General features: G+C 48.8%; 1 protein-coding gene across 3 annotated transcripts in view; it reads left to right on the forward strand.

The window, feature by feature from the left end:
- PTPN3 (protein tyrosine phosphatase non-receptor type 3) overlaps positions 1–25,700 on the forward strand; it is a 116,577-nt gene that overhangs the window by 6,513 nt on the left and 84,364 nt on the right. The window contains exon 1 of one of the 3 annotated variants that reach the window (XM_032308939.1): positions 13,375–13,635. The exons of the other annotated variants lie outside the window; for them this stretch is intronic. The gene's annotated coding sequence lies outside the window, so the exon portion shown is untranslated. Of the gene's footprint in view, positions 1–13,374; positions 13,636–25,700 lie in introns of those variants that run through there. 3 annotated transcript variants of the gene reach the window in all.

Below are 25,700 nucleotides of genomic sequence, written 5' to 3' on the forward strand. Positions count from 1 at the left end.
TCTTGAGTCATTTGAGGGTTATTTTTAGATTCTCCCTTTCCCTCAAAATACTTCAGTGTATTTCCTAAAGGCAATGACATTCTTCTATATGACTACAGCACAATTTTTAGAATCAAGAAGTCATTACTGAAACAATACAATTATCTAACCTATAGATCTTACTCAGGTTTTTGCCTGTTGTCTGGATAGTGTCCTTTGTAGCAAAGAAACCCCCAGATCATGCATTTCATAAGGTCATCCTTTCTCTTTAATCTCCTTTAAACTGGAACCCTTACTTAGCCTTTCTTTGTCCTTTATGACCTTGACATTTTTGGAAAGCACAGGCCCATTATTGTTTAGAAATGCCCTTCGGGGCGCCTGGGTGGCTCAGTAGGTTGAGGCCTCTGCCTTCGGCTGGGGTCATGATCCCAGGGTCCTGGGATCGAGACCCACATCGGGCTCTCTGCTCCATGGGGAGCCTGCTTCCTCCTCTCTCTCTCTCTGCCTGCCTCTCTGCCTACTTGTGATCTCTGTCAAATAAATAAATTAAATCTTAAAAAAAAAAAAAGACATGCCCTTCAACTTGAGTCTGTTTTAACTCCCCATTGTGTCCCCAGTTCCACTGGAACATCAGATGCACTCAGAAAATATTTATTGAATGGAGAGACCATAAGATGAAGGAGGTGGAAGGGAAAAGCAGGTTTTCCAGTTTCCTACTGCTACTCCTTTCCTTGTTTAAGGATCTTGTTAGTACCGTCATACTATCTATAGGTTTGAATCATGCTTTTATTTATTTATTTATTTATTTATTTTTTTGAGATTTTATTATTTGACAGACACAGCGAGAGAGGGAACACAAGCAGGGGGAGTAGGAGAGGGAGAAGCAGGCTTCCTGCTGAGGAGGGAGCCCGATGCGGGGCTCGATCCCAGGACCCTGGGATCATGACCTGAGCCGAAGGCAGATGCTTAACGACTGAGCCACCCAGATGCCCCTGAATCATGCTATTTTTATAACACAGCTCTCCCCAGAGAAGAGGCTTCATTGGGGGCTAGCGAGCCTGCTGTCCCTGAAGGTGTACCAGTGATGCACCCTGCACCCTGAAGGTGCAGACCCCAGTGATGGATTGGCAGGGGTGCTGGAGAGGAGAGTGGAGAGCATTTGAGGAGGGGCGAGACTCAGCCTGGAGGTCTCTCCCTCCTAGTGTTCAGCACTGTTCTCTGTCTGCAGCTCCTACTTTGCAGGCTTAGGGCCCCAAGAATAAAGCGATGAAAATTCATCACTTAAACCAGAACATTTTGAGATAAAAGTGGGGCTATTAATAATTGCATCTCATGAACTAGCCTCAACTGGGACTGCCTTAGGCAAGTCAGGCGGTGTGGTCACCCTACCCAGATGTGACTCTGAGTTGGAGATCAGCCTGGAAAACTCTAGCACTGGGGATCCTCTGCCTGGATAAAGCGGGGACTAACCTTGGCACTGCCTGTCCCACCCCCATTCAAGGCTCTAATACCTGCGGTCGGTCACACCTCCCTTGCCCCCACTGAAATTTGCTCCTGCTACACCACCCTTGTTTTGGCCCTCCCCTCCCCTCCCCTGCACCTTCCTACTAGGAGAGCCTGGAAGGTCATTTACATACTGGGGCTGGATGGAGAAGCCGGGACTGGGTCTGTGATAGGTGCACAGGGAGGCCCAACAAGCCAGCTGTGTTTCCCACTGATAAATTCTAATTTAAGAATTTAAGAGCCATGGTGTGTAATCGAGGTGGGCCAGGAGACTAGAGGCTCCCTAGACCTTATCTTTTTTCCCCTCGTGCTCACACTTCCACTCACCTTCCTGCACAAACACCCACGTCCGTCTCACCACCCTCGTTCTGAGATCAGAACCAAGGGACTGGCCTTTGGCAGAGGAAGGGAAGCAGGTGGCACTGGGGACCCAGGCACAAAAGGATGAGCATTGGATGACCAGGAGGTGTAGACAGGGAGTTGGATGCAGAGAAGCCAGGCAGGAAACCAGCGTCTAGGGATTCCGGTAACAAGGTCAACACAAGGCCATTTATCAGGAAGCCTAGACTTGCAGTGCCGTGTCCCCAGATACTCGGGTCAGAGGGGGCAGGCCCGGGGGGCTGTATGGTACAGTTCTTTTAACTCATTTTCTCCCTAGCAGAAAAATAACAAGCCCCACCTTCCTGGATTAAAAAGTATCATAGGATAAAAACATGAAGGTTTGGCGATGTTTTCTGGGCCGTCCCAGTCATGTGGACTTCATGAACACAGGCCAGGACAGTACAGTATTTTTATAACTCTAGGCATTGGTCGCTTTAATGGCAAAGCCAGTTTGTGAGGAACTGTTCTCATTCTTCGAATGCAGCATACTAGCACTTACTGAACTTTGGAAAGGTTTTCCAGTTCGCTGTGATATGATGTCTTACCAGTTAGAGATATTTTTTTCTCCCTGGCCCAGGCACAGCTACGCGAAAGCTCCTAGTCTGAGGTCATGTTTCCTGTAGGATAGAAGGAATCACACGGTGTCAGAACGGGAAGAGACCTCAGAAGCGGTGTTCCCAGCTCCCTGGTTTCTAGATGGGTAAACTGAGGCCCTGAAAGGCCTGTGGCGGGCTCCACGGCTCCCGTAACCAGTTGGAGGGCATGAACTAGTCCCCACATTTCCACCCCAGATCGTAGGTGTGTCTTCTAGATCTCCTCTGAGGAAGTGGGTGAGACGGACGGCCTCTTTGTCTTGTGAACAGAAAGTTTGTTCGCTGCAGTCAGCAGTTGTATTGGCGTTGAAGACCTGTTCTGCATTTCTGGCTCTTTGACGTGTAAGTTGGCTAGGCTGATTTTCTGTTTCTGTTTTCATATGGAGAATGGTCTGTGTCTTCCGCTGAATTTCTGTAGTATATGCTAGGGTGTCTCCGATTTTATCGCATCAGAATCACCTGTTCAGACACGGGCTGCTGGGCCCCACCCCCAGAGTTTCTGATTCCGTGGGTCTGAATCAGACTCAGGAGGGGCCTGCAAACTTGCATTTCTAACAAGGCTCCCGGTGCTGCTGCCGCTCCCCAGACCTGGGACCTTCCTTTGAGGACCGCTACCTCAGGCTCCATGGTCGTTTCAGACAAGTGCCCTGTGGTTTGCAACCAGCTTGTCTCCCCCCGCCTCCTCTCCTGCCCCCCCTCCCCTCCCCTGCCACCCCCACCAGCCAGCCCGCCAGCCCGCCCTGCAGCCAGCTCTCCCCTTCTCCTCCCGCACCAGCCAACCTGACCATCCTACTCTCTCCAGGTCTCCTACCTGTCCTCGCCTTGGCTCTCCAGGGGGCCCGTGGCCCCGAGATCCTGAAGCGCCATGCCCTTCCCTGCCCTGTCCTTCACATTCTGGCTTCTCTTCTCTTTCTTCCTCTCCTCCTGTCTGAGAAAATGAATGTTCCTTTGCCTCAGGCTCGCCTCTCCACGTACAGCCGAAGGCTGTCCTCCCATCACCTGGGGAAAAAGCCTTCTCTGAGCCCAGCCTCACCTTTAGGTCACCACCCAGTTCCTCCCTTCCCAGCTCCACTGCCAGGCCAGCCGGAGTCGTCCTCTGTGGCCGCTGAGAAAGATTGGCTCTCACCTCTCAACGCAGACCTCCTGCTCCGTTCTGGGAGTTCAGATTTTCTCTGCCTATAATGAAAGCCATAATTGTTCTAAATTGCAGTAAAATGGACATAAGTGTTCAGCTCAGTGGCCTGAGGTACGGTCACGCTGGTGGGGCACCGTCACCTCCCCCATGCATGGCAGAGCTCTTCATCTTACAAAACCAGAGCTCTGTACCCATCAAACACTAACTTCTCAGCCCCCCGCAACCACCCTCTGACTTTGTCTCTGTGTGTTAGAGGATTCGTGACCTCTACATACATGGACTCATATAGGATCTGTCATCTCATGACTGGTTTATTTCGCTTAGCATCATGTCCCGTCCCCAAGTTCAGCCATGTTGAAGCAGGTGTGGGAATATCTTTCCTTTTCAGGGAGGAGTCATGTTCCGTTGAAGGCGTGTGCACCACATTTTGTTTATCGTGCACCTGTCAGCGGACACTTAAATTGCTTTCACCTTTTGCCTCTTGCAAGTAATGCTGCCGTGAACACGTTTGTACAGAAAGACATCACTTTGACTGATTGGGACTTGCCACCCAGGCAGGGTGTTTAAGCTACCCCAGCATTCCCCACCAACACTGACCCCTTGACCAACACTGCCCTCGCCACGATGGTCAGAAACTGCTCGCTCGTCAGCACCAGTGGCTGGTTCTGCTATCTCAGCCCACTGGGTCTCTGTGCTGCGGGCTCATTGCCCGACGCCCCCCCCCATACCAGGGCTTCTATGATGTGGTTCCACAATTCACCCCAACCCCTGCCATGGCTCATTCTTTTTCCTTTATCCTCTGTTCTTACTCATTCTGCACGCTTTCCTGGGTAGACTCCCCTGATGCCATTTTCAGGGGCTCACAGGGCCTGATCATCTCTGGGCGTTTTGGGTCATATGTTTATCACATCTGAACATCCCTGCAAGTGTCCCTGGGTGCCTCCTTTTTTTTTTCTTTTTCTTTTTTTTTTTTAAAGATTTTATTTATTCCACTTGAGAGATTGAGACAGAGGGAGCACAAGCAGGGGGAGTAGCAGGCAGAGGTAGAAGGAGAAGCAGGCTCCCTGCTGAGCTGGGAGCCCAACATGGGGCTCGATCCTAGGACCTGGAGATCATGACCTGAGCCGAAGGCAGACGCTTAACCATGTGAGCCACCCAGGTGCCCCTCCCCCACAGGTCCCTCTTTCCTTAAAAACGCCTTTTTGGTAAGTGACAAGTCTTGCAGCTTAGAAACCCAGGGTCGCCCTTCACTCACCTGCACACCTGCCCTAGACAGATCCTGCCCCATCACACCTCAGACCTTCTTCCTCCAGCCTGCCCTTCCTTTCCACCCCTCCCCCAACCACCCGCACTCCTGCTAAAACTGGGTTTGTCCCTGTGCTTGTCCCATCTGCCTGTGCTTTTGCTTCCTATCCCCGCCCCCTCCGGTGGCCCCTCCCTCCTTCATATTCCTGCCGAGAAACATTCCACACGAAAGCACCTAAGATCACTCTGTTCCCCACGGATTCCTTCTGGCCTTGCTTCCCCCGTCTCTAACCCCAACCCCACAGGCATATGCTCTAAACCAGGGCTTCCCAAGCCTTCGTGTGCTTCTAGGGTGTCTGGGGTGGCCTGCAGTCTGCAAGCTCCGGGGTGGTGTTGAGATGTTGAGAAGCCAGACTCTAGAACAGATCTGTGTCTCACAAATAAAAGTTCTACCGACGTCTTTTCAGTCTATAAATAATGCAAGAAATTTTTTTTTTAAAGATTTTATTTATTTATTTGACAGAGAGAAATCACAAGTAGACGGAGAGGCAGGCAGAGAGAGAGAGGGAAGCAGGCTCCCTGCTGAGCAGAGAGCCCGATGCAGGGCTCCATCCCAGGACCCTGAGATCATGACCTGAGCCTAAGGCAGCGGCTTAATCCAGTGAGCCACCCAGGCGCCCCAAATGCAAGAAATTTTTAATGTTGGGATCGTTTTACTGTTTTGTATACAGTTAATCTGAACTTTTTTCAATCAAAAAGGCTGACTCACTGTTTCAGGGATGACTCGCCACTTAAAGACATTTTAGAAGACTAAGAAAGGCTACTCTTTTTAAGAATCACCAAACAGGTCAAGTGCGTGAATGTACAGAGGTCACAAAAATGTTTTCCCCATAAAGAGGCACGAACTCAGGATCAGGGCTCTCTCTTAGGAGCTTCTGCAGGGCAGAGATTGGCTCTTAATTAGCTCCATCCCCAGAGCCGGGCCTGGCTCCCCTGAGGATGCTGGCTGAAGGGGAGGAGTCTGGGTCTTCCTCTAAGAGGAGCCGATTGTGGAAACAGGGTTAGATGGTTGGATGTGGCACGCCCAGGTTGGAAGGGGAGCCCATGCCCCCAGCCCTCCTGGGGAAGATGCTGTCCATCGGAGAAGGAGGGAACGGATTCCTGGCAGCCGGCCCTTGTTCCTGGCTGCCGGCTGGCAGAAACATTCTGCTGGAGGTTTCCCTGGAGCTGGGCTTCAGCCTGGGGGGGGGGGGGTGTCGTGGAGGGCTGAGGGCAAGCAGGCAGGAAGATGCAGCCAGGGTAGCTGGGAGAGTCTGGCTGTGTTTGCCATACCAGGAGGGTCGGGGAAGCAAGTACCACAAGGCAAAGAATCAGGTTCATGGGGGCTTGGGTAGTGGGAAGGATGTAGGCATTTTGACCAGCCTGCTCCAAAATGTTACCTTCCTTTCACCCAGTACGTCTAAGCTCTGTAGTCTGTCAACGAAGGGTTTTGTGACCTGGCCTCCACCTGCCTCTCCCACTTGTTCTCCTACTTTTCCTCCTTCCTAGGTCCTGGCCGAGTGCAGATGGGCTGCCTCAGCTATAAGCCCCCTTCCAGAGTTTTCTCTTCAAGCCTGCGGGGCTCCTTGTTATTTCTTGGTGCATGGTTGTAAGCATGCATCTTCTCTGTACCCACTCCCAATAACCCCATGCCCTCATTGAGCTGCTCAGGTTTCCTCATCTCCATACTGGGAATGACAAGTTCCTCCAGCCCACTAGGTCCAGGGCAGTGCTTGTCCTGGTGGCCCGTAATGATTACTTAGGAGCTGCCGGTTTTCACCGGCTGGCAGCCGTCCTCAGTAAGCTGACAGAAGGACAATGGGGACATCCTCCCACAGGTGGAGCCTGAGGTCTCAGCTGGAGAGACCTGTGCCATGTGGGCTCGTCGCCCTGGGCAAGGTGGGGCTGAGGGGGTGCCGCCTTGGGGGTGGACGTGGAGGTCCCTGCGGCTGAGAAGGCAGACACTGTGGGGGTTGGGTGTCCGCTCATGGCATGGATGTTAAAGATGGCAGCTGGCCGCTGTGACAAGGAGGAAGCTGAAGACCAGGGGGAGGTTGGACTGCGGTGGAAAGTGGGGTCCCTCAGACTTCAACGTGCATAGGAGAAGATTCAGGTCCTGTAGGTCGGGGGTGCGGCCTGAGGGTCCGCATTTCTGACAAGCACTCAGGTGATACTGATGCCAGCTGCCTGGAAACCGCACTCAAGTGGCATTGGCCTGGAACGTGACCTCTGTAGGGAGGCGGCTCGTGGAGAAGAGCATATAGAGAAAGAAGATAAGCACAGCCGCAGCTCCCACCAGGTGGGAGTGGCAGGTGCACTCAGGGGTCTGCAGACTGGCAGCTCAGTTGGAATCGGGTTGTGGGTGATGGTGGAGGAGGGGCAAGGGGGGAGCCTGAGAGCTTTGGGATAAGCACCGAGTGATTTGATCTTCTTGTTTGGTAGATCATCCTTCAAGGTCTAGCTTTGCCATAAGAATCCCCTCAGAGGCTGTTTTTGACCCAGGCTGAGCTCTGGTCACAGTGTGGACAAGGTCCCAGCAGCCAGGGGCACACAGCTGTTTTCAGGGCACTCACCACAGCAAAAGGTGATTATCTGATTGTTCATGCATTTCTGTCTCCGACCAGCCCGGGAGTTCCAGAGAGCAGGGGGAGCTTTTACTCACCTGAACCCTAGCACCTGCTGTGGAGCGTGGCCACAGGTGGGGCTCATTAAATGCCTCCGGGATCAGAGAGGGATGAATGCAGAATGTTCACAAAGAAAGAATGTGTAAACCCCAGGGACTGAAAGAGCAGGAGAGGCAAAAAGCTGAGACGATGGGATAATATTGGACAAGGGAAGTCGAGGACTTGAGGAGTCCTCAAGACCTTAAGTAAAATGCCAGGAATGTCTTCTGAAGATAGATGCGTCCTCGGGAGGGGCAGCTGCTGGGGATTTGGTCATCAGCTCTGAGAGCCGGACTGCGTGGGAGCCGAGGCTTCTGCCGGGGGGGAATAGGAATTTCAGCCAAGCAGCCACTGTGTTGATCTGAGATCCGAGAGCAAACCTCCTTTTCTTCTCCCTTCAGGAGAGGACAGGTGCCCAGACCCAGGCAGAGAGACAGTAAAGAATTTCAGCTTCAGCAGCCTGGGTAGGAGCCGCAGACTGAGACTCAACACGTGGCAGGGCTAGAGCAAACTCACAGCACGTTGGCCCTCCCCACAGAAGGGCCCTGTGGGGTGGGGGGACCCTGCAAGGTGGGCATCCTTCAGCTCCCTGGACCTTCAGAGGGCCCCGTGAGTTGGGGCTAGCCTTGTTTTCCTGAGCTGTAAGTGGCGTCTCAGAAGTTCAGTAACTTGCTCAAAGCCCCCAGTGCTGGGAGGTAGAGGAGTGAGCCTGGGGTCTGTGAGCCGGGGGAGGGGGTGGGGATGGGGGTGGGGGGGCGGCTCCGGCTTGGAACGGGATTTCTGGGGGAGGAGTGGTTGCTGGTGTGGCTGACAAGTGGGGGGGGGGGGGTGTTGAGAGGGCAGTTGGGGGCAGGCCAGAGGAAGAGGGAGAAGCAGGGTGGGGTGAACGCCAAAAGGAGTGAGGAGGAGGCGGCCAGACGGAGGTTTAAGTAGTTACACACCCTGGGGGCCAGTGAAATATCAGTTGACCGCTTTTTTTTAAAGTTCTATCAGTTTGATTTTCTTCAGACTCGTTATTGCTCACTATAATTTAGGAAATACAGAAAGTTTGAAAGGATAGGAGAAACTGGTGATTATATTTATGGTCTCGAGTTCCTTTATAATTAAATAGTTGTGTTCACTGTAGATGCAATTTTACAACCAGCCCTTTTTGCTTAATAGTCTCACATTTCCCATCTCGTCAGTGTATCATTGTGAAGTCTTCATGGGCTCTGGGGGCTATTTTGTGACTTATTTAACTAGCCCTCTACAGTTGGAAATCAGCTTTTTGGGTTTGTAGTTGTCCACATGAAGCGTGGTTGGGAGGAAAATCTCTAACGCTGACTTCGGTTCATGTCTAGATGAATCCTAACAGTAGGTTCCTAGGAATGGAGTTCGTCAGACCATCTCCCAGCTCTGTTGGGGTGATCTTCCCTTACCGCTGACACAAGCCTCCCGAAAGCACGGGCATGAGCCCTGTGGACATTAGTTGTTTGTTCATTCATTGCTGTGTGCATTTCACAAGGATTTCTTTCTTTCTTTTTTTTTTTTTAGATTTTATTTATTTATTTGACAGAGAGATCACAAGTACGCAGAGGGGCAGGCGGTGGGGTGAGGGGAAGCAGGCTCCCTGCCGAGCAGAGAGCCCGATTCGGGGCTCCATCCCAGGATCCTGAAATCATAGGCCGAAGGCAGAGGCTTAACCCACTGAGCCACCCAGGCACCCCTCCCAAGCGATTCTTGAGCGCCTGTGGGGCAAGACTCCATTTCCTGTGGCCAGGTCAGGAGAGGAGCCGCTGCCGACCTCTCTGGCTTGACCGAGACGTGTGGGAGTGTTTGATCACACACGGCGTCTCCGCCCTGCCTGCCCCGCTAAGCAGGGACGGCCCGTAGGTCCAGAAGTAAGCTTGCAGGCCCGCGTGGCTGCAGGTCTGGTCATGCTCACCACGAGTGTGGAGGTACCTGCCTTTCCTTCTGTGACGCTTAGCAGCAATTCACCTTCTATTCACGCATTCCACAGACTCCTGTTGAGTGCCTCGTGTGTGCTAGGTTCTACCCCAGGGGTGAGGGGTATCTGTTAACTAACGAAGCCCCTGACTTTTAAGGAACCACCAGTCTTGTAGGAGGGGGGGATGTGGGAATTGAGAAGGGACAATAAATATTTAACATGTCCAGCAGTGATAAGTGGTAAGGAGAAATCTAGAGTGAGGGACACAGAGTGGTGGGAAGACCTCACTGACAGGTAAAATTTAAGCAGACACATGGAGAGAGCATGGGTGAAGGATGTCTGAGGGAAGCAGGCTTCCAGCGGTGGGAACGAGCTTAACCTGGGAATGGGCAGGCAGGGGTTGGAGTGAGAGCAGTGAGGTGTGCTGCACTAGGAGGGCAGGAGATGGGCCTTGAAGCTTAATGAGATCTAGGACCCAGGGTTCACTTTTTTTTTTTTTTTTCTTTCATTGGGAGGCTTGGGAGCCAGACAGCCATTCCGGACATTTGAAGCAATTCAGACTAACCTCATACCTTTTTGTTGCTTATCTACAGTGGAGATCATAAGGCCTATATTTGGTGGGAAAAAGCCCTGGGAGTTGAGACCCAGACTTTGGGAAGTCCTAGCTTTTGTTGGCCCTTTGGGTCTCCCCTTCTGTGCAATGAGGGACTTGAGCTAGGAGATTGGTAAGAAAATGAGGAGCTTTCCAGGGCTAGGACTCAATTAAGTGCCATTAGTTCAGTGCACTAGTTAAATCTTGGTCATTTTAAGTTAAGTGATTGGAATGTGTAGATGAAATTGTTGATAGGTACTTGGTTCTTTCTAAGATAGCACACAGTGTGCAAGCACAAGCCGGGAGAGGGGCAGAGGGAGAGGATGTTGAGGCAGACTCATCGCTGAGCACGGAGCCCAACAAGTGGGCTTGATCCCACAACCCGTGAGATCATGACCTGAGCCAAAACTGAGAATTGGATGCCCATCCAAGTGAGCCACCCAGGTGCCCCAGTACATATTTAGTTCTTATTAAGTATAGCCTTTCAGATTTATTTGTTACAAACAGGAGTTGCTCAGCTAGCTGTGGGTGCTTGCAGTAATGGTAGGCAGATGGGGATGGAGCATCCCCCCTCCACCGCCCCAATAGCTTATCCATTCAACCATCCATCCATCCGGCAGTTATCAACCACCTAATGATACCAGGCCCTGGGCTGCCTGTACCACACTGGTGATTTTTAAGAGACCCAGATTCTGCCATGAACTTCACCGTGTAGTGCAGCAATGCTAATCCTACCAGAGGAGTTACGGTGGGGAGGGAGCCTGGTCAGAAGGGCCAGGGCAACCCCACCTCACACCATATACAAAAATTAACTCAGAATGGGTCAGATGAGCCAAAGTCATAAAACTTATAGGGATTAAAAGAAGAGGTATAACTTCATGGCCTTGAGGTTCGTAGTGGATTCTTAGATAGAAGAAAGCATGAGCAAAAGAAAAGTAGATAAATTGTACTTCATCAAAATTTAAAACTTTTGCACATCAACGGAAATTATCAAGAAAGAAAAGACAACCTACAGATTAGGAGAAAATACTTGCAAATCCTCTGTCTGGTAAAGGTTTATTCGGGGTATATAAAGAACTTCTTTAACTCAACCTAAATTAAGATAACCCAATTAAAACTATGGGCAGAGGACTTTGAATAGACATGTCTCTGAAGATCTACACGTGGCCAGTAAGCACATGAAAAGATGCTCAACTTTAGTCATCACGGAAATGCGAATCAGAACCACGATGAGCTGTCGCTTCCCACATGCTGGGATGGCTGTCATTAGAAGGAGTAGAAAGTATGGGTGCAGATGTAGAGTGACTAGAACCCTCTTCCCGTGCTGATGGGGATGTGAAATGGTGCGGCCTCCATAGAAAAGTCTGGTTTTGTCAAGAAGCTATAGACCTGGAATTACCATGTCCCAGCAATTCCACTCCTAGGCATATACCCCAAATAACCGAACCAAGCTCAAATAAATGCTTGTACGGAGATGGTAATTGCAACACTGCTCATAGTAGCTACATGGGAAACCCAGTGTCCCGCACAAACAGCTGAACAAAATGTGGTGTCTCTGTACGATGGTATATTATCACCCAGCCCTAAAAAGGAATGGGATTTTGATACCTGCTCCAGCATGGAGGAACCTTGAAGATACTGTGCTGAGTGACGGAAGCCAGACACGAAAGGACAAGTGTTGTCTAATTCTATGTATATGAAATATCTAGAGGAGGTAAATTCATAGAGACAAGGTTGAGGTTGCCAGAGATTGGGGGAGGAAAGGAATGACGAGTTATTGCTTAATGGGTACAGAGTTTCTGTTTGAAGTGACAGAAAAGTTCTGGAAATAGTGGTTGGTTGCACAACATTGTGAATGTAATTAATGCCCCTGAATTGTATGCTTTAAAATGGTTAAAATGGCAAATTCTGTGTTCTGTTTATTTTGGCGCAAGAAAGACGCAGGGAAGCCGCGTGAGGTGGGGAGGTTTGGGAACACGACTGCCAGGAGCCACTCCGTTTGATTCCTTCGGATTTCCCTCCGCTTCAGGTCCCCTCCAGCTTGGTCCTGGCCGCCTTTAGCCTGGTTCTCTTTTGACGTGGATGTCAAACGAGGGGACCGGTGTGCGGTGTGGGTCGTGGGAGATGCCTTCCCGTGCCCTTAAATTCTATCTTTCCCAAGTGTAAAAAGATTGTTCTGTCTGGTGGAAAATATGGAAAAGAGTAAATCTGGCGGTTGTGTGCAAATCCTCATCAATTACCTGCTCATCTGTTTTGCCGTTTCCCTGCAGAGCGGGGGTGGGTGTCTAGCCCCTTCTTGTCACCTTGCTGCCACATATATTTGGTGCTTTTGCCCTAAAGCAGGGCTCCACTGGGCCCCACTTCCCTGACCTTCGTGGCCGCCCGTGGTCAGATGTTTGACAGTGGGATAATGAGAACAAGGACAACTTAAAAAAAAAAAAAGTGCCAGCTCAGGACAACTCTGTCAGCTGCTTGTTTTCTCCGATGTGCGTTCATCTGAGCTGACCCTGCGGGGCAGCTCCTCGGCATTACTGGCCTCTCCTTCCCCTCCCAGGTGAGCCGGCTGTGGGCGATGGGGGCCACCTTGTCCTTCACAGCCGTGGAGCTGGATCCTGCACGGCCTGCATACCTCCCACAGCTCGCTCGAAGAATAGCAAGGTTTCAGTGCCGTCCGGCTGCCCGGGATCCTCCTGGGGACCCAGGCCCCTGGCACACCTCGGATGCCCCATGGCTGTCCTCATGAGATCCTGGGCTTAGGGGACCACCATGCAGGGGAAGGAGGAAGAGTCTAGTTGGACGCAAGTTGCCTTAGAAGCCCTGCCGTCCAAGGGCTGCAGTGAACCTGGGCCTCCATCCGGAGTCCTCCGAGTTCGGGGCTCCCTGGAGGCAGATGCGTGGGGAGGGAAATGGAGGCGAGCTGTGTTTGGGACTGGCCTGTCGCTCTCGGGATCTCCGTGGAAAGAGAGTTGGTCAGAGTTTGGAGAGGCCCAGGCCATACTGAGGGCCTGCCCTCCAGAAATGAGGTGACCTACTCCTGTTCTCCCGCTGCTAATAATTAACCCAGAGTGGCTGCCGGGAGCTGGAAGGGCCTGTGGACCTCTCGCCCTCGAACTCCAGCCCACACCTTTTGCACAAAGGAAAGGAAGTCCTACTATGCTTCCTCGGACCCGAGAGACGCGTACCACATTTTTTAACTCCCTCTCTCATCAGCACGCCCTTGGCGGTCTGAGGGTACTTTGTACCTTTTCTTTAATTTTTTTTCTTTTGAAACACCTGTTCAATCAATTGTGTCATCTTAGAGGGAATAGGGTAATAAATACCCAAGTCATTACTCAGGTTTCTGATGTTGCAGACTTAGGGGGAAGAGGTCTTCTGGACCATTTCCTCCTTGAGAGGAAATCTACGAACATGTGAGCTGTGAGGAGTGTTTACAAAGATTATCTCAAAAGGTAAGCACATACCTTCAGTCAGTAAATTACAGAGGGCTTACATGGGGCCCTCTCCCTCCGCTGCCACCGTGAACCACCTGTAACTCATCTTCCTTCTCCGTCGTGTGGGCCCGTGGACTCCGTGCGCAGGTGTGTGATACCTCGCGTGAGCTCGGGATCGTCCCCTTTGGAGGCTGACTGTGTGACCTGGGCATGGCTCCTGCATGGAGTCTACCAGTCTGTGAAGTGGAAACAGGAGGACTGCCCGCCAGGCCCCCTCAGAGTGAATGGGCTCAGGAGGAATGGGGGCAGAAGTATTTAGAAAAGTCTGAAGCCCTGTGGGACCCTTGGCAAATCCTCAGGACGAGAAGCCTGGGGATGGCAGCGGCGGGGGGACTAGGAATGAGGTGGTTGAAGCATCAGGACTCCTAGCAGCCGCCGGTGTCTGCTGGGGACCAGGCAGGAGAGCCTTGCTCCTCAGGATATCTTACCTAAGAGCAAACAGACTTACGCCGTTCTTCTGACCACGGTCCTGTCATCTCAGGAGTGGCCAAGCAGAGACTGGAACTCGCTCTGGTCTGGCTTACTCCTTCTGGCCTCCAGGGGCCCTGGCCACCTGGACAGTGGTGTTACGCTCCCCCTATCCCTATGACTGTTGACATCAAAGAACTGTCTTTCTGTATTCCCAGCTCCCAGCACGTGGAAGACTGGAAACAAATAAATGTAACAAGGGTAGCAACAAGATACATTTGCCTTCAAATGTTCCTAAACCCTGTTAACTCTCTTGAGCGTTTTGGCATGCCTTTGTAAAGGTTTTTTAGAGACCGGGCAGTTCCCTTTCATTAATCTTCGACTCCATCTCACCAAGTCCTTAAGCCCTGGCTGACTAGGCTCCATAAAAATAAGATTTTATCTTGGTGTCTAGAGACGCCGGGCTACTGTACCTAATATAACCCAGGAATGGCCCCTTGGCTTAAAATCTTTCAGGCAGAGGATTTTAAAGCTGGAAGGAGCCTTTGGAGGGCCCTGAGCTGGGAAACGGTGAAGGAAAACCAGGGAAAACTGAAGAATGGAATAGCAGCTTCCCAGGTCACTCGCCTGGTTTAGGGGCAGATGGGATAATGCTTTTCAAGTGGGGGGGGGGGGGCGGCTGGAGGGTATTTTTCTGAGCTTCCTTGAGATAAAATTATGGCGAAGGCTGCTGGTGGTGAGGATTGGGTTTCTCTGGCCAGGCTGCCCCTGGCTGCAGACTCCTTGGCAGGAGCCAAGCTGGCAGGAAGGTCCCGTTGGGAGAGGTTGACTTCTTGGCTGGGATGAGTTGCGATTAGCACATCCCCAACCTTTCAAAGTGACTTTAGCTGTTTTCTTTTCTGAAGGCTTCTGCTACTTTTGGCTGTAAAGGGGTGGGGGCTGGAGCCCAGGATGGAAATATCAGGGACGGACACCCAGATGGGCGTGTCTGTGCCCTGAGGGCAAATACTAGCACAGTATTTTTGTAAAGTTTATGCAACTTGATTCATGTCCCTGTAGAGTAAATTTATTCCATCCTGTTTTCCAGTCCGTTTGGGGCCTCGTGGAACTATCTAGAGGGAGAATGGTAAGAGATTGGTAGCTTAGTTTTAGGTGGAAACAGCTCAATATAGAACATTCTACCGTCTGTGTTTTGAGCTTTATGTATTGCTTTTTGTCCATTCATATTCTTTTATCCCCTGTTTCAGTGTTGGGTCATTCTGGTTGTTTTCAAGAATGAGGTATCCATTTAGAATTCTTTCCCATGAGAGGTCTGTGTAAGGAATTCAGTTTTGTTTTTGTTTTTGTTTTTAAGATTTTATTTGTTTATTTGGCCGAGAGAGGGAGAGAGCCCAAGCAGGGGGAGCGGCAGGCAGAGGGAGAAGGAGAAGCAGGCTTCCCCACTGAGCAGAGAGCCTAATGCAGGACTCGATCCCAGGGTCCTGGGACCATGACCTGAGCTGAAAGCAGACGTTTAACCAACTGAGCCACCCAGGCACCCCAGGAATCCCATATTTAAGGTGCTGCTTTGAGTGGGCTTACATGTACAGAAGCTTAACCTTGGCATTGTTGAAACTGAAGTCATAATAGAACCTTGGTCTTGGAAGCTCAGAGTGCACCCATCCCACTGCCTTCAGTGCCAGCCTGCCCTCTGCAACCTTCTCACCAGAGAAGGTCTTACCCAGCTTCTCTGCTTGCACTTCTAGTGGGGGCATCTCCCTCTCTCCTGACGGTCCCTTCCATATTTGTGCAGCCTTGACTGTTCAAAAGCTCTTCCTTCTGTCGAAGGGACATCTGTTTCTTTCATCTTCTACCCATGAAACCCCTGGGGTTTAAATAAACCAGGCTAAAATTAGCAATAATAAGTACCATTGATTGGACCCAACTAGGTACTAGTTAATTTGCACATATATTCAGTGCTTAAAACCTTGGAAAGCAAAGAACGTCTCCCCCTTTTACAGGTAGGGAAAACGGGTGAGTGATTTCTAAGTTCACTCAGCTACTAAGTGGTTGAGCTGGGGTTCCAGCCCAAGTCTGATTCCAGCCCAAGTTGCTGACCTTCCCACTGCCTCCCACCATATCCTGTGTGTCAGCCACTTGGATTTTTGAACCTCATCTTCCTTCCCTGAGATTTCTCTGGGATACCACTTATTCCTTAGACACTCCTGCTAAAATCCCTTTCTTTGCAGTTCTTAAAATGTGTTTCCCTTCCTGGCTTTTCCAAATGCACTGTGGTGTTGGAAGCCGTTCTACCTAGTCGACTGTCTTAATCCTGCAAGATTCCCCATGAGACCTGGGTGAGCTGGTCCCACTGCCCACCACACTCAGGTTGGGAGCCTTCCTCCCGTTCCTCTCGTGTCCTGGGTGTCCATCTGCCTTAGAAGCTGAAACTCCAGGTGTCTTCATCTCCCCTCCTCACCTCTCCAACCCAGCCTGACCCAGAGGAGGTGCCCAGTAAATGAATATTGAGAAATGGTCCAGAACTCCTTGGCCAGAGTAGTAATAAGGGCTAAAAGTAATTATAAACAAGATCAAGGGTCTGTGAAGGTCTAGTCCTAGTCCAGTGTGGGACTTCAACCAGCTGTTGGAAGGATGTAAGGACACCTTATCTGCTGGGGTGTCCTAGAAGTCCTTTTCCTCAGTATGGTTTGGGTCAGTCCCTTTAAGGGCTGGCGTGTATCCCCCCTCTTTCTTCCAGGAGACAGGCTTGCTGGCTTCTGAAGTTTCTGGGTTCTCCAAGGTGGCATTCTCATGGGAGAAGTTCACCAGACTCTGTTCAGAGCTCCCTTGCGGGGCGAGCACATCCCGGCCTTCTCATTTCTCTGCAGCCCACACTATGTAGGCGCCAGACACATCCACACGCGTGCTGAAAACAGCCCTGGGAGGGCTGAGTCCTGGGCAGTTGGGGATGGGGGTGCACTTTAACACTGCACCATGATAACCTTCCCTAAACATTAAAAAACAAACAAACAAAAACCCCTAAAAAATCTCACTTAAAAAAAAAACCTCCTAAAGGGACACATGTCTTGCTTGCTCCATAGAACATGCCGCTCTTGATCTCAGGGTCATGAGTTCGAGCCCCATGCTGGGAGTAGAGTATACTTTTAGAAAATCTCACGAAGATGGTGTTAAAAGCCAGAAGAGTAGTCACCGCTAGGGGAAGTCACGTTTGGAAGAGGGCATTGGGGGCGGGGGGGGGGGGATGCCAGGCTTCTTGAGAGCTGTGCAGTTAGGATTTGTGTGTTTTCCTCCCACTCTGTGATCCTTCAAGAGGCCGAGGGAGGCTGTCATGACTTCATTGAGTAGACTCACACGCCTAACAAGAGCTTTCTCATCATTTGGGAGCAGACCGTGTTGAGTTCCTTAGCGTCTCGGCGCTACCCTGGAAACTTCGCCCGCCCCGTAGAACAGAAGAGGTTGGCTTCTTTTGGTAGCATTACGTCTTTCCCAAAGCTGCCTGCAGCTCCCACGGAGCTCTTTATCTTGCCCTTCAGGGAGCTTAAAACTACTCCCTTGTTATCCTCTTAGTATCAAGTATAACCCTCTTATTTTGTTAGTTTTGCAAGTGTCATGGTGTTGAACTTATAAATAAACCCCGATGCCGTAGTAAGAGAACTATTTGGCATTTTGAAGTTGTACGAGAGGAAGGGTGCTAATTACTGGTCTCTGTTTGAATACAACTAATCCTGCAAATTACTACACCCTGCATCCCCCCCGGGGGGGGGGGGGGCTCCAGCTGGGAGATCCACTCCCCAGACTTTCTACAGGGTCTACGGAACAAATGATTTGATCCATAGACTGTACTTCTGGAGTGTGAGGATTAATAGTCGCAAGATCATTTGAGTATCGAGCTGTGCTGTTGAAGGGCCTTGGATGAGCATTTTTCCCCATGTGGTGGCAGATAATGTGAAATGTGAGAGTTAAGAACTTTCATAAATGTGTTCACAGAAGCGTTTTAAAAATTTATTTATTTATTTATTTGACAGAGAGAGAGAGAAATCACAAGTAGGCAGAGAGGCAGGCAGAGAGAGAGGGGGAAGGAGGCTCCCCACTGTACAGAGAGCCTGATGCCATACGGAGCTTGATCCCAGGACCCTGAAACCATGACCCAAGCTGAAGGCAGAGGCTTGACTCACTGAGCCACCCAGGCGCCCCAAAGCATTTTGTTTTTTATAAATATGATATTACTCATATGTGCATGCGCAAAAGTAAAAATAAGTCTTGTGCACCAATACTTTCCATTGTCGGCTGTGATTATTATTTTCAGTAGCAGGCTTTAAGCTTTACGCCTGGGTTAAGCAGCTGCCTTCAGCTCAGGTCATGATCCCAGCGTCCTGGGATCGAGTCCCACATTGGGCTTCTTGCTCAGCAGGGAGCCTGCTTCTCCCTCTGCCTGCCATTCTGTCTGCCTGTGCTTGCTCTCTCCCCCTCTCTCTCTCTGATAAATAAATAAAAAAATCTTAAAAAAAAAATTAAAAAAAAATGCTATTGAAAAGTTAATTTGTCCTGAGCCTCTATGCCGAAGAATTAGTGTGCCGGCTGTAACATTGAATTAGCAATGTGAAAATGCCATCCTTAATAGATTTTTTCTAATTTAGTGATATTCATAGTGATTGTTTACATTATAAACTAGTTTTTAAAAGAAGTCTGTGTATTTATCTTCTTATTGTTACGGAGTGTTGTACTTTGGATATTTAAAAAGCCAACTAAGGAGAGGGAGTCGGGGAGGTAATTGCCAGAAAGCAGTGTTGATAAATTTATGGAAATTAGCCATGAGGAAAATTAAGTTTCGTGTACCAGCTGTAATTTTGCCAAGTGCACATAATTTAAAATTAATAAAGTGACGAACACCTGGGTGGCTCAAGTTGGTTAAATGTCCCACTCTTGTTTCGGCTCAAGTCACGATCTCAGGGTCCTGAGATTGAGCCCCACATTGGGCTCCATGCTGGGCGTGAAGATGGGGGTATTGGATCCAAATACCTGCTTCAGCTTCTCCCTCTCTCTGCCCCCACCCCTTGCACACAAGCACGTTCTCTCAAAAAAAAAAAAAAAATAGTATATGTGGCAGTGTTTTTTTAAAGTATATGGGTGTTTTCAAAAGGAACTAAAATCACTAATGGGAGGGGCTGAGTTTCATTAATAACATTGGCAAAACCTAATAAATCACAAAATGCGTGCATCTCTTTTCCCTTTGTTTCTTTCCTTCCTTCCCACAATAGTGGACTGTCCCTGTTTTCTGAGGAAGTGCATTACAGAAGACACTGCTGTCTTTTCTATAACTTGGCTGTTAGGAATTGTTAAGAGTTACTGTCTGGGAAAGATGTGAACTAATTTGAGCAAAGAAGCCAAGACATCTGGTTACATAATATCAACTGCTAGAATCCATTTTGAACTAACATTATTTATGTGTTGCTTTCTTCCTCTGTCTGACAACAGTGCTAATCCCAGCACTGACGTATAGACTGGAAAGTCTGTGTTACTTCAACCAGTGTCTTGCAAAGGGCTTCCCCAGACTGAGTAAGGGGACAGCTGCTAAGCTGCAGAAACTCCTTTTAGCTCTGGGAAGTGATTTGTAATGTAGAAAAACTGACCTAGGGTACCAGCCTAACCAGGCTCCTGGCTGTGGACACAGATGGTCAAACCAAAAGGATCCCTGGGTTGATCTGGTTGAGTATTTTTCACTGCAAGGTGCTCAGATCTGCTGGATTTAGGTCCCCAGGGGATGCTTACTGAAAATGCAACTTCTGTCTGACCACTAAAGCAAGGCAAGTTCCTGGTGTAGATCCTGGATCAGGAGGAAATACATAAAGGACATCACTAGAATAACTTGCATATCTTTATAAAGGACATCATTAGAATAATTTGCATATCTTTAATATGGGCTGTGTATTACATAAGTGCTTTATCAATGTTAAATTGTCTCGGTGCAGTCATTGTACTGTGGTGTGAAAGGTCCTTGTTGTTGAGAGACGTGCTAAAATATTCAGAGGTAAAGGGGCATGATATCTGCACCTTCCAAGTGTTCAGTAAAAAGCATGAGGTGTGCATGTGTGTGCTCAGGAGAGAAAGCGTATGTGGCAAAATGCCAATTAAATCCAGGCCGATGAGGGTGCATGGGCGTTCTCTTTTTCTTGTAGTTTTCCTATAAGTTGGAAAAAATTAACTTTTAAAATGCAGAGTTTTCTCCGTCCTTACCAAACCATAATTTCTGTAGGTGGCGCCCAAGAATCTATTTTAACAAGTTCCCCAGAGGATTAAATCAAGCACATTAAAGTTTTATTTAAGTCTTTGGTTTACAAAGTCTCGTTTTATTCACGATTTCTTTCTTAGCAGCTTAATTACTAAGCATACACTCTTACAGTTTGAGCTGATCTTAATCTAGTGCTTAATACACAAATCCCCGTCCAGATGTTTATAAATCTTTAGAAGGGAACATGCCACTCAGAGGGGTTTAAGGAACACTTAAGCCTGACCATAAAGCAGACCAGAGCTAGAGGTTATCCTGTGAGACGCAGTCAGCCGTCGGACTTTCTTCTATCCGTATGCAGTGACGATGTGAGTGATGTGTGTTTGTCCCCCGGAGACTTGGTTAAACCATAAATGCAGCCCGACGGCTGCGGTATTTACAGTGAACAGGAGGAGAAAGCAATATTGGTATTTGATGAGTCATCTCTCTAGCCTGGCTGATTATACAGGAGTGTTTATGACTTTTCCCAGCTAGGGACGTTCCTCTCTAGCTGATCAGACATCTGTTGGGGCTTATAAATATCCTCCTCACGCCCCAAAAGAACCTCTCCTGAGTTCACTAGGGAAGAAGAGTTGGAGGAAAAGGAGAGCGTTGGAATACAAGGAAGACCTTCTAATATCGTGAGAGATTTTTTTGAACTTGAACTGGAATGGGAAGAAGGGAGGGTGGCTGTGCTGTTTGCCCTCCCGGAAGGAAGTAGGAGGTGATAGGGTGGGTGGTGGTGTTATTTCCTCTGGTGGCCACTAGGTGGTAGCATCGGCCTAGGTCAGCCTGATGATTACTCGGGTTGATTCCTGTTCTGAGCCTGCTGTGGTTCATTTTTAGGGTTTATTAGGTGTTGATAAATCAGGATTGCTTTTTTTTATTATTATTTTTTTTAAACTGAAACTTGTGCTCTTGAGTTAGAGGTATAAATTGTTATTTTTGAAAAAAGGGTATAAAATAACCTTAACCCCTTCTTTTAAATTGACCAAAGTGGAATTGAGTTGCTTTTTGACTTTGTCTAATGGAGAAGAGTACAATGCTCTCCTTCCTTTCTGTCTGTGGTTCATGCGCTTGTGAAAGAACAGAGTTCCCCAGGTCTGCATGTAGACTCTTGGGAAATAAAGCATCACCTCTTCCCCTGTCCCAAGCTCCAGGGCAGATGGGGAGCTGGAAAGGGAAAGTGGTTGAAGCCTTGTTACCTACACACGAGGGCTCTGGTGTCCCACGTGCCCTCAATGGCCACACCCCAGGCAGTGTGCTCCTGCTCCCAGGACCCGAGTTTGTAGAGCAGCTCATAGATATATCACACATCTATGGTCCCTTTTAACCTTACAAGCTGTCTTTATTAAAAACTGAAGAAACAATATTTGTATATCTGTAAGATACTTGAAGTCAGGATTACCTACAAAATCCAGAATCTAGTGGACCCCTGGTGGATTAGAAGCTTAACGTTATTAATAAAATGCCTTTTTAAAAAAAAGATTCTATTTATTTATTTGACAGACGGAGATCACAAGTAGGCAGAGAAGCAGGCAGAGAGAGAGGAGGAAGCAGGCTCCCTGCTGAGCAGAGAGCCCGATGCGGGGCTCGATCCCAGGACCCTGGGATCATGACCCGAGCCAAAGGCAGAGGCTTTAGCCCACTGAGCCACCCAGGCACCCCTAATAAAATGCCTTTAACTGTGTCCCTGCTATGTGTCTCACATTGTCTACACACTTCACATGTGCTAATCCTAGTTGTTGTGGTACGCACTGGGCCCCTACTGGGCACCAAGTGAAATGTGGCCTCTTTATGTCTGGCAGGGACAGGCTGGTAAGAACTACAGTTGTAGTCGAACCTCTGTTGTGCAGAGTAGATAGTGGAGTCATTAGCTGATTGATTTTGGTTTTGAAAAGGAAGAACAAGCTTGGCTTCCATGTTATGAAACGCGTCTGCTGCAGCCGTAATCACTTGTGGTTGGGGAGGCTGGGGTGTTCCTGCTTGGGTTGTGGCTTTGTTTAAATGAAGAGGCTTATAAAGGACGCCCTCGAAAGCCCAAGTTCCCCACTTGCTGGGGCTCAGGAAATGGGACAGTCACTCCGCATCCATTGTCCTGACCCTATTGTTTAAGATAGAATTTCAAGACAATCAGAAAACACATGGTTCAATGACATGGTCATTCAGGGTGAGGCTTGCTCTTATCAAGGCTTGCTTCAGGAGCCACCGTGGGAAGAACAGTTCCACAACTTGCATGAAATTCCTCCTGATGACATTGTCATTAGGTTTCAAACCCTTGTATATAGCAGAGATGTATGTGCGGAGGAAAACAGGTCTCTTTGTCAGCTGGCTGCACGTCGGTGCTGGGAGGCCCCATTCATCACGGTCAAGTTAATAAGTCCCACCACTACCCACGCTTGGGTCAGCTGTGCAGAGCTGCTCAGGCAAGGGGCCGCGTGCAGATCAGTTCACAGTCCTTTCATGTGGCAACTCTTGTCTGAAATCAGCTTTGGCTTTTTCCATCCAGAGTCATGCTGTGAAGAGCTCTTAGTTTGGCGGTTCTGAGGGACAGCTCTATTCCACGGGTGCGGCCTCAGTGGGTTGGGTTCTGTAGGACCTATATTCTGAGTGTGACATGCAGAGCACATCCTGAGGTTCCCCGAGAACCCATCCTCTGGCCACTGACAGCCTGGCCCTTCCTTTGCCGGCTTCCCGAAGGGAAAGTCGTTCTGTGCCGCACCCCAGGACGCTGACTCACCATCTACGGGTGTGGCTAGGACAGGCCCGCACCTCCCACTAAGAGCCACACAGAGTGATTCTGTCATATCTTAAAAAAAAAAAAAAAAATTATGACCCACCTGAAATTCTTAGACAAAGATTAAACAGTAAGTCTGACATTTTAAACGCAATGTGGTTTAAGTACTAAGGAACACGTTTGTTGTCTTTTGATAACTTTTGGCATTACTTAGAAAACGCATCTCTGCCTCTGATGACATTTTGGTTGGAAAGGGCAAGGTGGAGGCGGTGAGGTGGGTGGGGTTGTGGAAGGGACAGAACTGAATTTTCTTCCGCTGCTGCCCGTCCCAGGGATCTGTGGTATTCATATTTGAGATTTCCCTGCCCCTGACTGTGGGAGGCTAGAGGTGTGTCTGGAGCTCCCTCGGGAGGATGAGGGGCCAAGTGCACCCTTGCGTCCAGGAGCCTCCCCCTCCTTTGTGGTTGAGCTTCCTAAGGCTGGGCTGGGCCTGTCTGGTTCCCTGAGGCTTGTTTCTCAAGCTCCAGTCGGCTCTGTCCTCACCCCTTCCTTGCTGCCCATTCCCGAATGTGGATCTCTGGCCCCGTCTGACATGGAGTGCTGCTTTTCCAGTTATCTGGGACTTGTTCCTCACCGCGTGGACCCTGGGTCAGAGGCTCCGTCCCGTGCAGACCGCAGGGCCTCGCTCAGCCCCGCTGGAATCCTGGAACCCAGAGCTGGGTGTTGGGAGATGCAGTGAGCAAAACCAGATGTGGTTCCTAGCCCTGTGAAGCTTAGCTTGTCACAGGAGCCGATATTAGCTACGTCATCAGCTGTAACTGTGGAATTACAATGAGCATTGTACAGGACCGCTTATAAGTTAAGGACACCAGGGAAGGCTTTGCTGAGGAAGTGACGCCTGTGCTCAGTCCTGAGTCCTGAACAGGAGCAGAAAGAACTTCCTGGGCAGAAGGAATAGCATGTGCAAAGGCCCAGCGCATCACAGAAAGTTTACAGAGAATTAATCAAAAAGAACATTAAGTCGCACTTGATTCGTTCGTCTTTATCTGTTCTTCCATCCAGCCTCATCAGCCTCATCAGATTTATACCTTGTCCGTTCCCGAGGCCGAGGAGCTGGCACAGACCTTGAGCTTTTCTGCCTGCACGCTGCAACCCTGGGCTCGCCTGCACATTTGCTCTCTTTTGGTCTACTGTTCCACAGTACGGTCGCTAGGAAAACCTCTTTCCTCACTGCTCCCTGAACACACCGTGGTCAGATTTTAAACCAACCCCCTCTTCATACACCTGTTATTTTAAGTGAACTTGATATTGAAAAACAGAGAGAAGTACACAGGTTAAGTACAGAGCTTGACGAAGCTTCACCAAGTAAATCAGCATTACCAGATCAATAGATGGAGTGTTATAAGCATTCCAGAAGACTCCTGTCTCTGTCTCTCTCCCTCTCTCTCTCTCTCTCACACACACACACACACCCCATCACTTCACATAGCAGTAACCACGCTTCTGTCCTCTATTAACACTGATCCGTTTTGCCCGTTTCTGAACTTTACCTAAATGGGTTTGTGCTATCGGTCACCCGGTGTGTCCGGCTGCTTTTGCTGAACACAACGTTAGAAGGACTTCGTTCGTGTTTTGCCTAATGGTAGTTCATTTATTTCCTTTGCCGTGTGGTCAGTGTGGTGGGACTCTACCGTAATTTCCCCATTCCACTGATGGGCACTGGAGTGTTTTCCGGTTTGGGGCTCTTATAAAAAATTCTCTCCAGGTCTTTTAGTGGATGAGTCTACATGCTTCTGTTGGGAATATGCCTAAGAGTGGACTTGTGTCACAGAGTATACTTTTGTTCATTTCTAGTAAATATTGCCAAATAGTTTTCCAAAACAGTTGTACTAGGTTTTATTCGTACCAGCAGTGCCTGAAAGTTCCAGTTGCTGCACATTGTGGCCAACACTTGGTTTTGTCAGGTTTCCCTGTGGCCACTCTGGGGGTCTGTGGTACTATTACCTTGTGGTTTTAATTTTCATTTCTTTGACAACTAATGCGGTTCCTATTTCCTACCAGATGACTTGTTTTTTCTCATGTTGATTTGTAGGAGCCCTTGATGTATCTTTTATATACACATATTGCAAGTATCTCCATGAGTTATCTTTAAATGGTGTCTTTTTTTTTTGAAGTTTGATAGAAGTTTATTTAATAAAATAATGGTTAAACTTTAGACGTATTCCAGTAAGAGTCAAGAAGAAGACAAATATTTTTTACATTAATTTCTATTAAATGTTGTAATAGATTTTTGAAACAACAAAATAAGTGATTAAAAAACAGTTGACCCTTGAACAACATGGGGGTTAGGGGCACCGACCCCATGCAATCATAAATCCATATATAACCATATAAATGGTGTCTTTTAATGAATAGAAGTTAAGTGGTGTCTTTTAATGAATAGAAGTTACTTAATGTACCTTCTTTTACCAATACGCATCTTCATATTTTAGATCATTTTTATACCACACTTAGTTCCTTTAAAAAATGAAAAAAGGAGTAGAATATACAAATACATATTTGTTAAGAAACGTAAAAAATTAAAAGCCTGGGAAATATAAATTAGATTTAGGCCAGGGAGATAAGACACACAAATAACCCATATCATTCTATTCATGGGTAACAAATGAGTAACAAATTTTGCTTAGAGACACTTAGAAGTAGAAACTCAAACGGAAACATGGTGTGTTCTCTGGTTCTCAT

The sequence above is a fragment of the Mustela erminea genome, chromosome 12, assembly GCF_009829155.1.
Source record: "Mustela erminea isolate mMusErm1 chromosome 12, mMusErm1.Pri, whole genome shotgun sequence".
Classification (NCBI taxonomy): Eukaryota; Metazoa; Chordata; class Mammalia; order Carnivora; family Mustelidae; genus Mustela; species Mustela erminea.